Raw genomic sequence first — 16240 nt, forward strand, 5'->3', positions numbered from 1 at the left:
AAACAAAAGGCTCAAAGCGCTGTGTACAAAAAATCCTATTCTCACTACCCGGCGTAGGTTGGGGCAAGAAAGTATTTCAAGGAAACGATGAAGCAGCACAAAGCCGATGTCAGAATTAGCGAAGCACAGTGGCCAAGCACTACGAGGCATGTGACCACAGGATATTGAAGGAATCATTGTGCGCTGGAAACCAAGCTAAATACGCGCACAAGGCTGCTGCTTCACTCGTGGCGCGTTCAGCAGATGCCAGAAAATATTAATCGCTGCCTCGGAAACGTTCGCCCTTCCTAGATTTGCAGTTTAGGTTCAGTGAAGTAGTGGCCAACTATATGTGTGTTTATAGGCCAAGCTAGCTGCAACTCGTTCGCTGCCACAACTTGAAGACGAAACTGACTAAGGTTGCGGGACATGATGTTTTTTTGCATAAACTTTGTTGGCATTCATTTCTCTGTTAAATTTGCATCCGAAATCGGAACGACGAACGCTTTCATTTTAATCGCTTAGATACGATTAAACGAGATGCCGCATATGAAGAGCTTCAATGCTTGCTTGCTTTGCTTTATTGTGTTTTGCTTTGCTTGCTTGCTTGGACACGTCGAACCGAGTATAAAATCACTAACCGAGCCTTGCTGAGCACGATTCAGGTGGTCTGGCCGCACCTATAAGCTGAGAAGAGCAACACATGCTTGAGCCTCTATTAGGTTGCTGCAGGGGCATGTTTCTAGTGAGCATGTTCCTGCTTTTAGAAGAGGCGCTTCTTCTAAATGGTGCCACGCCTCTCATGCGCGAGGAAATGAAAGGAACTGCGTCATGGTTCAGCCGCGACCGAAATGTCCAGAGATCACATTAGGGACAAGCTCTGCATGTAGCCGGTCTCACGAAAGTTATTCGAGCAGAGTACGCTTGCTTTGGTCGGCTTGAATTCTTCGTCAAAGCAGCGAGCGCTTGCGCTGCGAGCGTATGATCTTGCGGAAAACAGTGGAAGACGACAAAGTCGCGGGCGTAGTTGTTCGTGGACACGAAAGCAGAGTAGTACCTCGTGTTGAATCTGATTCTCAAGGTCGGCTGACACGCTTTGTACGTCACAACGCACGCAGTACGAGGAACAACGCATGCAGCACGAGAAACAACGCGCGCTGAAAGCTCTCTCGGGTGCGCCGAAGTATCCCTGGCTCCTCAACGTGACGTCACGTTGGCCGACATGGACGAGGTTTCCCTCTCCGCTGTTCTCCTCTCCTGCGGTCGCGCGCGGCGCGGGAGATTTAAACATCGCGTTTTTAATTGGTGATTGCGCCACTGTTTTGGCCAAAATCGAAAAAATAATTTCACTGACGTGATCAGCAATGACACTACTTCAAAACCATAAAAAATTAGCTGATTCGAAAACCACCTCAGTCTCCCTTTAAGGGGCAAGCAAGATTAGCCTTGCATTGAAAATTGCGGAGTTGGTCCACCTGTATCACATAGTCTGTAAACAAAATACAACTCCTACCACTGCTCTATCACAAAAGGAACTGTGAGATTATGCGTGTGGAAATGTCAAGAACAGCCTCGTCACGTTTTCAAATAAAAAATAAAAAATATTATTTATTTCTCTTTCCCTTAAATCAAATACCAACTGATCCTTTAGAAATGACACACAGTATTTTATGTGCTGCATGGGACCCCTGTTTTGCTGAAGGGAGAGAGAGACTAATGAATACGGGAGAGGTCTGCTTGGTTGTTAGCCCAGCTTGCTACTCCAGGTGAGGGTGAAAGAAGAGAAGAAGATGAAAAGAAGAGGGTGAAAATAGAGGAAACGGAAAAAAATAAATTGTGAAAAGTGAAATATAGCATAGTCAACACTCCCGCACTCACAAACACACATAATTATCAAAGTGTGTCCACCAACCCATCTTCCTAAGAAAAACTTATAATGCTTTTGTCCCTAGCGCAGCCAAAGCCACATCACTCCAGGGTCCAAGAAACTGCTCCAGGTGCACGGGGTCATCCTGACGGAGTCCTAAAGCACTTAACAGTGCCTTGCAATGGTTAATAAAGGTTTGGCAGCAGCAGATCAAGTGTTGAAGATCTCCGCGCACACCACATGCCAGGCACAGAGGGCTACTTGATGCACCAATTTTATGAAGATGGCATTTAGTGAAGGGAATGTCGATGCGGATTCAGTGCAAGCAATTGCAATCATGTATATTTAAATTGCGTGGCATGCGGAAGTCACAGGTTGGGTTGATATGAAGAAGGGGTCTACATTGACACTGCGGATTACACCAAAAAGAGTGTTGCATCTGCCAGCATTTAGTAGTCAGAAGACTCATGCCATCAGAACGAGAAAAGGGTACGTTTGCGAGCAAGGATGTGTCACCATGTGCCGACCTCACTGCACCGTCAGCATGATCATTTTCTGCGAGGCTGGAGTGAGCGGGTAAACACTGCAGCACAACACGGTGACGTAGCTCACAGGCCTCGGTGTGTAATCTGTTCAAGTCATTGACGATGTGCTCCTGAAGGCTTCGTGATGACTTTATCGATTTTAGTGCCGTGCGAGAGTCACTGAAGATAACCCCCGCTGTTGGCAGTTGTTGCAGAATGTAAGTAAACGCTGCTTTTAGAGCAGCCAGCTCGGTAGCAGTCGTCGAGTCGCTGTAGTTGTGGTGCACAATGACGGAGTCCAGGTGCCAATTGCTGATGAGATGGAAGTGTCAGAGCCATCAGTGTAGATGTAGCGGTGCACACTGTAGCAACCATAAATGCGCTCAAGAGAAAAGTACTCAAGTGCAGGATCAGGGGTGTTTGTTTCTATTTTAATGCCAGGGACAGTTGTCCTGATGTGCCATGCTATGTACCTCTAAGATGGGGAGGAGGTTGTGACAGAGTGCTGGTATTTTTATGGAAGAAGGTCAGAAATCAGAAACTTCCTCTATGTAGTACTCTGTGAATGGATGGTTAAGTACACGAGCCACAAACCGCACCTCGGCACAAAGGAGCTCCAGGGTTAACAGTACTGATGCAGATAGGCGTCTGCTCTCTGCTAGAGTACCCACTGTGGAGGTGTTCTTGGGAAGGCCCATGCAGATTCGCAAGGCTTTAGCTTGCATAGCTTCACGGATTTTAATATTTGCTTGAGAAATACCCTGAAGAGCTGGGAGACTGTAGTGAAGGCCTTCACAGTGCGCTCCATACAGACGTAGTAAGGAAGGTGTAGAGCAGCCTCGATAGTGGAGAGCATACAAATGATAGAGGCGCAAGAGGAGAGCTTGACTTTCAGCTGTTGCACATGTGGGGACCATGATAGCGACCTGTCAAGCGTCACCTTCTGGAATTTATGGCTGGTGACGTATTGTATTGGGGGACCAGCAACTTTCAGCACGTAGCGCGAAAGATCGCGCCTCGAAAATGCAATTGCTGGGCTTTTATCTGGCAACATGCTGAGACCATGCTGACTTAAGAATGATTCAATGCAGCGTTTTGCCCTCTGTAATCAGACGTCCACAATGCGCCTGTTGCATCCGGAACACCATATATGTACATAGAGGGAGAGTTCAACTGTAGGTGGTAACCATTTCTCTAAGCCAAGTGAGATATTGAAAAGGGTGTGACTTAAAATCCCCCTCTGAGGTACTCCGCACAATATATGATGCAGAGCTGTGTCACCTTAACTTGCTGACGTGAAAATTCATCTTTCATGCAGATAGTCACCTAGCCAGTCATACATTCGTCCACCAATGCTAACTGATTGTAAGGCTGAATGAATTGACTAATGTGTGAGATTATCAAAGGCTTCCTTCATGTCAAGAAACACAGCAATGGTCATAGACCACTCTGCTGTGCTGCGTTTGACACAACTGGTATGGGCAATAATGCTGGTGCTGCATCCTTTTTGGAAACCAGACATGGGCGGACGGTAAATTCCCCTGTTCATCTAGTCCCAGGTAAGGCGGGAGTGTACCATTTTCTCCATCGGCTTTCCGATGTAGCTTAAAAGCGCAATGCGACGGTAGGCGCTTAAGTCAGTTGATGGTTTTCAAGGCTTGAGAATAGGAATGACATGTGCATGCTTCTAGCATGTTTCAAGGCAGCCGGACTCCTAGGAGGTGTTATAAACTGCGAGCTGAACCTTGGCCTTACTTCTCAAGTGAGAAAGATCAGTGTAGCTTACACATTTTATTGGTAGCTGCCAGAGCCGCATGGAGTTCTTCCGTAGAGAACAGTTCGTCATGGAGGACAGTGTTAGGTGAAGGGGTAAAGCTTTGGAGAGGCAATGGCATCAATACGGCTGTTAATCGAGCAATGATCTTAGAACAAGAATCCTCCGCTGCGTCGAGACGAAAAATATTCGCATTTACACCTAAGCCCTTAAAAGGATTTAGTGGCACAGGCTGACTGTCTGCATACACTAGCTGCTACATACCTTAGAAAGAGGCTTTCTGGGATAAAGCTTCGCGCAAAAGGATCGCCATTCCCGTCTTGCAAGCTTGTCCAAATGGCGCTGAACATGTTTCTGTGCACTCCTAACAACTCTGATGTCTTCTCTATAATTCATTCGGCATGCTCGTCTGTCTGCTCTGCGGCGAATTGCTCGAAGTCGCTCATAATCGCTATCTGCAGCTAAGTACACCTTCTGTAGGGTTATAACCTTAGTGCTGAACATTTTAGCATGTTTTGGTGAACAGATGAACAAAGTTGGTGAAGATGAACAGATGAACAAAGTTGGTGAACAAAGTTTTGGTGAACAGATGTTTCGCGTGGGTGGTTGGTTGCATACTGCGGCTGCCATGAAGTGTTCACATGTGTACTCGCTACAGAAGATGGCTCAACGTTTTGATGCGGTGGAAGAGGAGGGAATTCAACCATGCACGTCCTTAATGCACAGATGACTGCCTTTATTTTTGTGCGGTGGTTGAGTAGCTTTCTTCCCCGGTGATGAATTTTTCTTGCGGTGACTTCCCTGGATTTGGTTTTGTTCAATTAAAGCAGTTTTTGCTCACTTATAGTCGGTATTGTTGGAATGTACTTGTAGATGATTTTTCTAATTTTGGTAAACAGTGCAGCAGAAAAACGTTGCCTCGTGGGGCTTACCGCAGTTAGGACAAAGGGGGTTAGCACTTACGCATTCATTTCGATTTTCACATTTATTTCCAGCTGGAAGAAAAGAGATAACTATTAAGACTAAGGAAAATGCAATGTTTCAGGAAGTGCGAAGACGATTCACACAAACACAAGGAATGTTCTTGCTCACAGGAAAAAATTGGCAGTGGCTTAGCTCACCTATGCCAGGCTATACACAGCGAGAGGTACGGTATATCCCTTGTTACGTCTATTTGTTTTGCTTGTTCCACTGCCGCATCACCGTCATTTATACACCGCGACCCTCCTCCTCCCCTTGCCGCGCATGTGCAATAGAGCACGACACGCCAGCTGCGTGTCGCACATGCGCAGTCTCGGTCGGAGGCGAGCAGCGTCGGAGCGCGGCGCCGGCAGCTGGGATGTCACTCGGCGGCGCCTCCCGGGCAGAGGAAAGGCGTGGCTGTGACGTCATTCGGCTCCTCGCGCAATCGTACAAGTGGCGCCGAAGGCCCACAGCGAAACTGAGAGACTGCAGGTAACGTAGCTCTCGCTACCGATGTGGAGCAATGGAGTGGAGAACCACACCGTCCAATACACACTGAGCCGGAGGCAGGGCCATATCGCGCCCCCGGCAAACGCAGCAAAGACTGCTCGGCCACCTGTGACAAATGCACCTGGGTTGGCAGCTCTGAAGGCTTCCCGCAATCGGGAGACGCCTGCAGCTACTCTGCGGACCTCCAACGAACGCCTCCAGGTTCTAGGGAGGTGATGGTCACAGTGACCATTTTGCCTTCGCTTAGGCGGAGCTCTCTTGAGCGTAGGATATGTGGGCATGATCTCTAGTACGCAGGGTGACCACAGTAGTGTACTTTGGTGCTGAGGTGCAGTCATTGGATTTGTGTTCATCAGATGCACATTTGGCTCAGGTTTGGCGGCTGCGACAGCTTAGAGAGTCATGGCCATATTTTGACACTTGAAGCACCGTTTGGGATTTAATTGGGATGTATGGTCTTTGGATTCAGTGAGCGCGCGGGCATTGAAACTACTTTTGCCGTCCTGCGGACGTTCAAGACGTCTTCAGGACGTCCAGGGGAGGTTCAGTGCACATTGGGAGTTGGCTGGAGGCTAAGTTTCCTTCTTGTTTTTTGAGATCTTTTTATACGATGGACATCGCGGGGACGTTCTGGTCTCAAAGTTTTTCAGTGAGAGTCAGGAAACCATGTTCAGGTCCAAATTATGCCCTTTACTGTGTAGAGTGATCTGTGAGCGCATAATGGAGGCAGGGATGTCTCCAAGCTCGGTCGCTATGCGAGTTTGGAATATTGTACATTGCTGGGATCTCAAGTGAAATGATTCAAACTGTTTTGAAGCGAAAGCTTCACTACGGGACCTCGGGCTTCAATCACGGACCATGCAAAATTGACCTTCAAATGACCCTGAGCTTCGAAAGCAAAGGAAAGGCACATATATAACTGGCACCCAGGGACCGTGGACACCTTAGTAACGCTTTAAGCTATAAAACCAATGGAGCGGGAGTTTGGAAAGCAAAGGAAAGGCGCATAACTGCCTCAAGTCGTGCTTCAAGATATGTGGCAGTGCAGTTGTGCGCTGCATGCGTTGGCATTGACAACGTTGTGGAAGAATTGCGGCACTGAAGCAATAGGCCGTCGGCATTCGTTGTGTTCAGTGGCGTTAAAAACGTTTTACATTGAGATGATTTTAAGGAAAGGAAGTGCGCATAACTGGCTCCGGCTAGTGGATGCTTGAATCGTGCTGATAGGTATACGTGGTGTGATGAGAAAGAGATGTTGGCTGCATGTGGGCGCTGGCAACGTAGTGGCAGACACGTGGCACTGCTGCAATAAGCCGCAGCGTTCATTAGGTGAGCAATTGCACTCGCTATCAACCATTAACTGCCACCTGCCAGGGTGGGTGTGCTGCCTATTCAGTGTCCATCCCAAACATATACGCCAGCTTCTGGTCATTCCTCCAATACCTGAGAACATGCACCCAGATTTCCACGCTGAACGTCGTACAGAGAGAGCCAAATCGTTAGGAAAACGCTTTCTTATTGATACTTCTCTGGTATATGTAGATACAGCAGATTCTTCGGCTGACAAGACGGTAGCTGTGGTCACCACGGAAAGGGGTACACTCATAACTGGGGGCACTATATGCATTCAGCACACACATATGTTGGAGAGGAAACAGCCATTGCTCTATCCATTGCGGGATCCTCGGCAGAAACCATTGTCACCGACTCAAAATTGGCGATACGTTTATACGTTGGTAAAAATCGCCCCACAAGCAGCACGGATTCTGCAAAATTATCAGCCCACACGGCGGATTTGCCTAATCTGGACGCCTGCTCATGTCTCCCTTGCTGGTAATGAGGCGGCTCATAACCTAGTTCGAGAACTGTCCCGCCGAGCTGGGTCGTGCAGCCCTCCCACCCTATGGTCCGGCAAGGACAGGTTGTTTTCTTAGAGAAATCCTGCAGCACTACAGGCTTGCAAGACGCAGATTCCCCCCAGAAGATAAAATGCTCTCCAAACAGGCCAAAGCCTGGCGTAATCTTCAAACTAACACCTATCCAAATCCCCGATTATGTAGCTTCTATTCGGAAGGACTCTACTCAGACAAATGCAAACATTGTGATAGCTAAGCCAATCTAAATCAAATGATCTGGAACTGCCCGCAGTCCCTACCCAGAAACCCTGGTGGTCTAAATTTCCGAAGCCCTCCACTACGGCGTCTCTCATAGCCTTAGTCGCTTTGGGGCGTTAAACCCCATAAACCAACCAACCAACCGATTCATTACCGAATCTGATCATTGGAAAGCTCTATTGCTCAGCCTCGACCCAGGGACACAGATCAAGCCCCTCCAGCTGGCTGAAGATGCCGCCGCTGGCCAAGGGATAGCGGCCATCGTTTAAGCGAGGGGCAACTTTGAGTAATTCCTCTATATCTGCTGGAAATAAAGTTTCACCACCACCACCCGTGTTCGGAACACACTCAACGTTACAGATGCCAAGCCGCTTATTTATACTTAGTTGCCCGATAGGCCATAGTTTTCGCTCTGTAACCATGTTCAGCAGTGTTGAACGGCTTCATTTTTTTTCTGCTGTTTCGCTATGTGCGTACCACATGGTATCTTGGGAAATCTCTTTTTTTTTAAAGAATGAAGCTGTTGCTTCGGTCCATCCCCCTTTTTTTAGGGCGATCATTTGATGCATGCATGGTAGCCATGAATAATTGTTTTTTCGGCCTCGGTGCCAGCTATGAATACCCACCACGAACTCATTGAAGGGACGGGACAGGAACTTGCACGCAAGCCCTGCCTACGGCCAGTGCTTGCATTGGCGTCTGCAGCGTGCTGTAGACATCATATGCGTTGGCATGCACGCCATATATGCTACCCCCCAGCAATAAATATATGGCATAACCCAGGGTAGTTCTACATGCAAGGTTAGCCCTAAAGCCACCCACGCAAAATGAAAAGGCAAGAACAGGAGATGGGACAGTTAACTGTGCCCCTGTGTGGGCATGTGCCATTGTATTAACATAACAACAACAGCAATAAGACAGCTGGAAGATGAAGGGGAAGACAGGAAAGGGCGACTGCCGATTTCCCCCGGTCGGGCCAGGCCGGAGGTGCCGCGTCTTCGGGAAGCTGAAGCCAAAGTGGTGTGTTGCCTCCGCTGAAGGGCCTTAATTAATGGTCCAAATGCTCAGCATCGGTTCAATTGCCAAGATGTTTTCCCCGGAGATGGCTATGTCACGCACGACCAGGAGTGGTGGTCAGGTTCGTGGTGGCGCACTGCTCACCAAGATCCCCCAGACATGTTTCTATTGCTTGCTGGGTCATGGAAATTGAAACCACGCCCTTTTCAAGTTGGATACCATTAAATGTAAGCTGGAAAATTCTATTTACAGCTAGATTATGGAACTGGAAATCATATCCAGCTGGAACATGTATTTCTTGCTTCCAGCTACCTCCAGCTGGAAAGTTTTGATGTCCAGCTAGAAGTCGAAATGGAAGCACCATTAACTGACCATAACCTGCATATGTTGTAGATGCTCCTGCGAGGCCGAGGGACCTTTGAGACTTAATTATCTTTTCACTAGGAAATTTGCTTATGAGCAACTTCAAGATAAGCATGCACTCACATTTCTTCTCAAGGTAAACAATCCAGCTCGTCCAACCTGTCACCCTGCTAATTCTACCACCGGGACATATTGAGCACACTGATTGCGTTAGAACGCAGTGACAAGGCAAGCACAGACTCTCCTTACCCCAGTGAACCAATCAAACTAGCTCAATGTAAAAGCTGTAGCTACTGTAAATAATGTAATCTCGTCATGTTTTTTTAGGCAAAGCTCACCGAGATTAAGTTTCATGAAATGTTTTGAACCTGGGTATTTTGATGTTAGGTTTGAATGAAACAGATTTATTCCTGTGACATGCCACTTAAGTCTTGAGAATAGTGTTTTTACCTGACCTATTGCTGTGATTTTGATGGCAGTTGTATAGTATTATACTGTGCTACTGCCTCAAACTTAATGGAGCCCTGAAAGATGTGGAGGGTACCTTAAGCCTCATATATGCAATCATACGTGTTCATGGTGATGGGTGTGAAGGTAAGTTAACATTGCTGCGTCATATAGTTCCAAGAACATAAAGCAAAGTTGCAATCAGTGCATGTTTGCATATTGCATACACTTCTTGCTGTTTCGTATGCTTGAAGGAGTTTGCTACTCAAAAAAAAATATTGTAACTTCCTTGACTGTTATGCAATTTGATAAAATTATTTTCAGAGCTAATAGTCTACAGCCTAAAGGCTTCTACTACAATGAGTCCACAGAGAGGGCCCGTTATGAGATGCAAAGAAAGAACTGCGTAAACGAGAAACAGACGGCAAATGCACAAAAACGCAGGCTAACAACTTCATCATGCGAAGGAAGACGAGGCGTGTATATAAAGTGATCTCAGCATCTTATCAAAAACGCTGCCATGTGGAGTCGTAAAGACATGCAAAGAAATCAAACTCCAAAACTATCGCGTTGTAAACAATAGTCCTGAACTGCATGGGCCGGTCAACTCTAAGAAAATACAGAAACCATAAACATCGCACAGCCAAAGCACACAGTCGAGTGCCACCAGAACTGGATGGTTCAGGTGGCACGGGTGGCAAAAGGGAACGTGATAATGGCAGAAAAATCGCAGGCAAAAAATCATGCGAGATTTATATAAAGAACAGAAGATACAATTGCATAGTTATAACTTAAACTGTCCTCAGGACATATTTTGATTCTTTACCAAACAAGGTATGATAGAGGTCTTTTATAGTTCATATGAAAGTTATTTAGGAACATTTACACATCTTAGACTGTTATCACCTACCACCTGAGAGGTAAGAGTTGAGACATGGAGAGTTGAGACAGGGAAGGCCTTGCACGTTGCCATGAACCATAAACTCTGAACGCATATCTACAGGATATGCAGTCAATGACCCTGCAGTTCAAATAACAGGGGCAGCTATTGCATTACGTTCAATTTGTCAGCAGTTGGCAATGAATAAATAGTATACGATTTTATGTTGGGGTTTTTGGTGCTTTCATAACCATCAATTCGATATTTTGTGGTTTGCTGAGATAGCAGTTGCATGTATTGCTCACAATGTAAAGCACATTTGTACACCAGTAGCAGTTTGTTGCAAACCAAGTGCGCTCGGTGAGATTCTTTGGCACACACACATACACACACAAATGACAATACATTGCGCAGGACGCATGCAGCAAACACGGAAGAACAGAAAGTGTTGCAAAGCTTCTGTTCAATCAAGCCCGCACTACGTGCATGGTTCCAACTGTTCAGACTCCGGGCTTGGCTAGTGCTTCGACTTCACCATTGCCAAGCCAAGCTTCCACCCAGGTAGTAACAACCTCCATCCAATGAAGAAAAAAATTTCAACTTGAGAGAAGCGCAAAAATTGAAAAGATCATGGACCTGTCCTTCACAGTGACCGTCGTGTCATAGCCCCGCGTGTAAACTTTGACGTTGACCGCCTTCAGGATATCGTACGAAGTACCCCTGCACTGCACATCATAACGGCAGACTTCAACACACACCATCCTGCATGGGAAGGCATCACATCAACAGCCAGAGGTCGACAGTTACTTGATATTGCACAGAGCAGGAATTTCACTTTACTTTCAATTTTTTATCGAGATGCAAGATCCAGTGCCCTTGACATTTCTATGATTTCTGCGCACCTGTCGTCTTCAACAATTTGGAGTGTCGGCATACAATCTTATGGCAGTGATCACCAACCTACGTACATTGAGATTGGTGGTGTTTTTTAAGTTCCCAGCAGTGCAAGGCACACTACATGAATTGGGAAGTTTTCCCTGACGCAGTTGAAAAACTGGAGCTCTCGAACCTAGATCACGAAAACTTATTGGTGCTGTAGCACATGCTAAAACTTCCAGCACTAAAGTTATAACTCTACCAAAAGTGTGCTCAACTGTAGATGCTGAATATGAGCAATTCGCCACACAGGAGAGAGACGAGCTTGCAGGACGAATTATAGAGAAGAAATCATTGTTGCTAGGCATGGACAGAAACCATGTAAATTATGATCCTTTTGCGCGAAGCTTTATCCCAGGAAGTCCCTTTCTAAGGTCAGCCCGCGCCACTAAATCCTTTCCAGTGCATAGTAGGATATGCGAATATTTCTCATGTCGATGCAGTGGATGCTTTCTGGCTTAAGATCAATGTTCGATTAAAGGCCGTATTGGTGCCATTGCCTCTCCAAACAATTGATAAAGTCATCAGGAAGGCTTCAGGAGTACATCGTCAATAAATTGAACAGATTACACACCGAGGCCTGTAAACTATGTCACCGTGTTGTGCTTCAGTGCTTACCCACTCACTGCGGCCTCGCAGACAACAAGCATGCTGACGGTGCAGCAAGGTCGGTGCATAGCGACACCTCCTTGATCCCATCCATATCCTTTTCTTGTACTGATGATGCGAGACTTCTGGCTACTAAATCCTGGCAGACGCAGCGCTCTTTGTGGGGTGATCCACAGCGTCAATAAAGACCCCTTCTTCATATCAACCCAACTTGTGACTTCCGCATGCCTCACAATTTAGATAGACATGACTGCAATTATCTGCACTGAATTGGCATCGACGTTCCCTTCACTAAATGCAATCTTCATAAAATTGGTGCATCAAGTAGCCATCTGTGCCCGACATGTGCTGTGCGGGATCTTCAACACTTGATCTGCTGCTGCCAAACCTTTATTAACCATTGCAAGGCACTGTTGAGTGCTTTAGGACTCCGTCAAGATGACCCCGTGCAACTGGAGCAGTTTCTTGGACCCTGGAGTGATGTGGCTTTCGCTGCATGAGATACAAAAGCATTATTAGTTTTTCTTAGGGAGATGGGTTGGTGGACACACTTTGATAATTATGTGTGTATGTGAGTCCATGAGTGTTGACTATGCTATATTTCACTTTTCACCCTTTAATTTTTTCCTTTTCCTCTCTTTTTCACCCTCTTCTTCTCATCTTCTTCTCTTCTTTCACCCTCACCTGGAGTAGCATGCTGGGCTAACAACCAAGCAGACCTCTCCTGTATTCATTAGTCTCCCTCTCCCTTCAGGAAAACAGGGGCCCCATGCAGCACATAAAATACTCTTTGTCATTTCTAAAGGATCAGTAGGTATTTGATTTCAGGGAAAGAAAACTAAATATTATTTAACGCGACGAGGCTGTTCTTGACATTTCGAGACGCATAATATCACAGTTGCTTTTGTGAGAGAGCAATGCTAGGAGTTGTATTTTGTTTACAGACTACGTGATACAGGTGGACCAGCTCTGCACTTTTCATTGCAAGGCTAATCTTGCCTGCCCCTTAACAACATCACTAGTGCCACAACATCTACATGTACTTGACAAGAAGTGAAATGTTCATGTAAGTTACTCTCTTAAGGTAACTGGCACAATTTTTTTTCCTTCAAGAACAGTACACTGCTTGAATTATCAGTTACCCTAACAAATAAAATTTTAAGACTGCTAGGCAGTGGCCTAGAAGTTTGGGCATGTGGCTGGCATGTGGACGGTGCCGGGTTCAATACCCAGTGCTGCTGGGTAGGTGCCAGCTTTCTACAGCCCTTGCGTGTAGCTTTTGTGGCAAGAAATGCTTTGGAGAAGAGCCCTTGATCAGAAAATTTCTTCAACAGGCCAGTAACTTAAATCTGCTTTATGCGATAAAGCCCAATCGTGGCCCTTTTTTCAATGTTTTAGGACAGGAAGACTACTGTTCCTTTGTCTTAAGAAGTACTATTCAAGCTACCCTAGGCAAAATCAAATTTACATGTTACAAAAGAACATTGCGTGTTGCATAGCTAATGTTGGTTTACATTACACACAGCAAAGCCATCAAACATACAAAATCCATTTCTCACCGTGACCATACATCTTTCTACAACTGTCGCACCTCAAGCCAACCTTGGCACTGTTTTATAAATTTTGAAAACAAGTATATTGGAACCTTTGCTTCAGCCTTACAGGACTTGGCTGACAAATGATGCACCACGCAGCCCCATGATTAATTAAGAAACTAACTTCAACATGTTTTTCAGTACAAAAACCTAGTCTCTGAACACTCCAAGAATATTTTCTGTAAGCGTCTTTCTATTTCTTCAGTGTTATTATGTGTATATGCATTTCAGTTTGCACGTGTCTTTTGGTAGCGAAACATCCTATGTGTGTTAATGAACATTCGTGAGCGTTTACCATAGGTGGTTGCATTTGACAATTTTATTCCCCTCTTCTGCTTAGTGCTCTTTACCTATTTTTTTTCTTTACTGCTTGTGCTTGCTGTATGCCCTCCTCATATCATAGGGATGTGACGAAATCTGACTCGACATAATTGTCTTACCGATACAAATGGCTTAGTAGTCTTATAAAACTAATACTGCTCATGTTGCCGATACTGGCAAGCATCAGACTGATACAGAGTTGTGGTGCAGTTTTCATATACAATAATAACGTATTCTGACGTGCTTACCAAACAATGTGAAACATTTAGACTCTTTTATAAGCATAGCATTCATATTGTGTTTAGAGTACACTCAAAATTATGCTTGATATGTATCTGGTCTAAAGGGCAACTGCACCACTTTTTGAAAATTCCAAGCTACTCAAGGATTCAAATCTATACAAGCTGTAGGTAAAGCATGCCAACAGTTCTGGCGTCAGCATTTAAAATATTGACATATTCAAAGCGTAAGTTTAACCTTTTCCTCACAACACCGGAGGAGTGCAGAGAAGGTTGGTGTGACGTCACGGAAGGCCAGATTTCAAATGTTCACTGTCGTCGACCACACCCTGTCGTGCCTTGTTACGTGCTGCTCAAAAACGGTAGGCGACATTTGCTTTCGACGACCTTAGATTTTTTCCTTGAAAACAAGCCTTGATGCATTGGAAATGTAGCGGTACCTTCGATGACATCATAATGCAGACCCCAACTTGGTGCTATGCGCTGCGGAGAAGCTTCAACGCCGTCAGGATTTCAGACAGCATTTACATCATCATTTCAAATACTCGCCCGAAAGGACTTTGCATGCTTTACCTTCAAGTTTCATACATTCACCCCCTTTAAGCTCTTCTAATTTCTGAAACCTATGCAGTTGCTTTTTCAATGTCAAACTTGGCTAGTTATGAAACTTACTATATTTGTGCCATTAAAATGCTGATGCTTGAAATCATCTGCTTCCCAGAGCCTCCATTGCTAACGAGTAAAGTAAGCACAAGGAAGCATGCCTTTTCTAGGCACATAACTTTCATCCTTAGAAGCACCTGATGAAACATCGCTTGGTGAACTCCATCCATTGCGAGATGAAGTCCCCTCCAATATCTCGCCTATTAACCATGTCCTCCTGCTCTAGATGCGGCCACCTTATCCCTGCGAATTAAACTAATCTGACCTGCCCACCTGACTCTCTGCTATGTCTTTCTTGCAACAGAATCTATTCCTTTAGTATAATGGATCATCAGTTATCCGTCCTCCACATACTCACTGTGTACATTTCCTTGATTTCAGCTAGCATTTCCTTACCTCCTACTTGCTCCCTAACTCATTAGGATATCCTCAAACCCTTTATCGTTGCCCTGCCATGTTACTTTCCATGCTTCACTGCGCTGTCCTTAATTAAAATACCACCCTGATTATCACTCTCAGAGTTTTCCCTCATAAGTGAGTGCAAACAAGATATCATGCTCTCCTCTTGAGGAAAATAGGTTACCTGGTTTTCATGGCTCAGTTCAGAATATTTGCCAGCTACGCTACACTACTGATCTCAATAAAAGTCCGACTCCCTGGGCCACTTTACTATTCTATGCACATGAACACATCACGAGAGGCACGTTTTGAAGACTGTGTCATGTGCCTGTGCGTGCTTAACAAAATTAAACGTTTTCTCTTCCTTTTTCCACATTCAACATGGACAAGAATAAGCTGGATGGTCTCCGCCACAGTTCACACAATATGTTAGAAGGTGGAAGTGTGGGCTAAAGGATGCTTCGTGGTGGAGCAGCGCAAAGGACGGGACACAAGAAACAAGGAAGGACGTACACAGGCGCTGGATGCTGCTGATGCCCAAAATTTTGAAATTGCCAGAACTGCCTCTGTTCACATAAACTGGGCTCCAGGGGCGGATTTATGCCGCGATGGGGAGGAAAATCTTTCCCAAGCAAGACATTTCACATAGGCAAACCAAACTGAACCCTATCTTTCAGACAAAAAAGCGCCCGTAAATACATGGTCCAAATGTGATTCTCCCCCCAAACCACCTCCTCCAGGAGTGACCCATAAGTCTACCACTGCTTGGCCCATGCCCATTTCTGTAACAACTAATGCCAATGGGGTGCAGAGTGCTTTTCATGTCAGGTGTGATTTTTGTTTTAGGAAGGGGCATAGAACTAAATTTAAAAAACAACCTTTTTATTTTCGTCACATCACATCATTATTTTTTACACAGCAATTACAAAATGGTATTGTGAACTCAGACATTTTCTTTTTATAGACATCAAAACTTCTTCAAAATAAAAATTTGCTTCGTGCTCGTAGACTTGTGGGTTGTTGATGTTTTCCTGAAGGCA

The sequence above is a fragment of the Amblyomma mixtum genome, chromosome 10, assembly GCF_055824585.1.
Source record: "Amblyomma mixtum isolate Tamu chromosome 10, ASM5582458v1, whole genome shotgun sequence".
NCBI lineage: Eukaryota > Metazoa > Arthropoda > Arachnida > Ixodida > Ixodidae > Amblyomma > Amblyomma mixtum.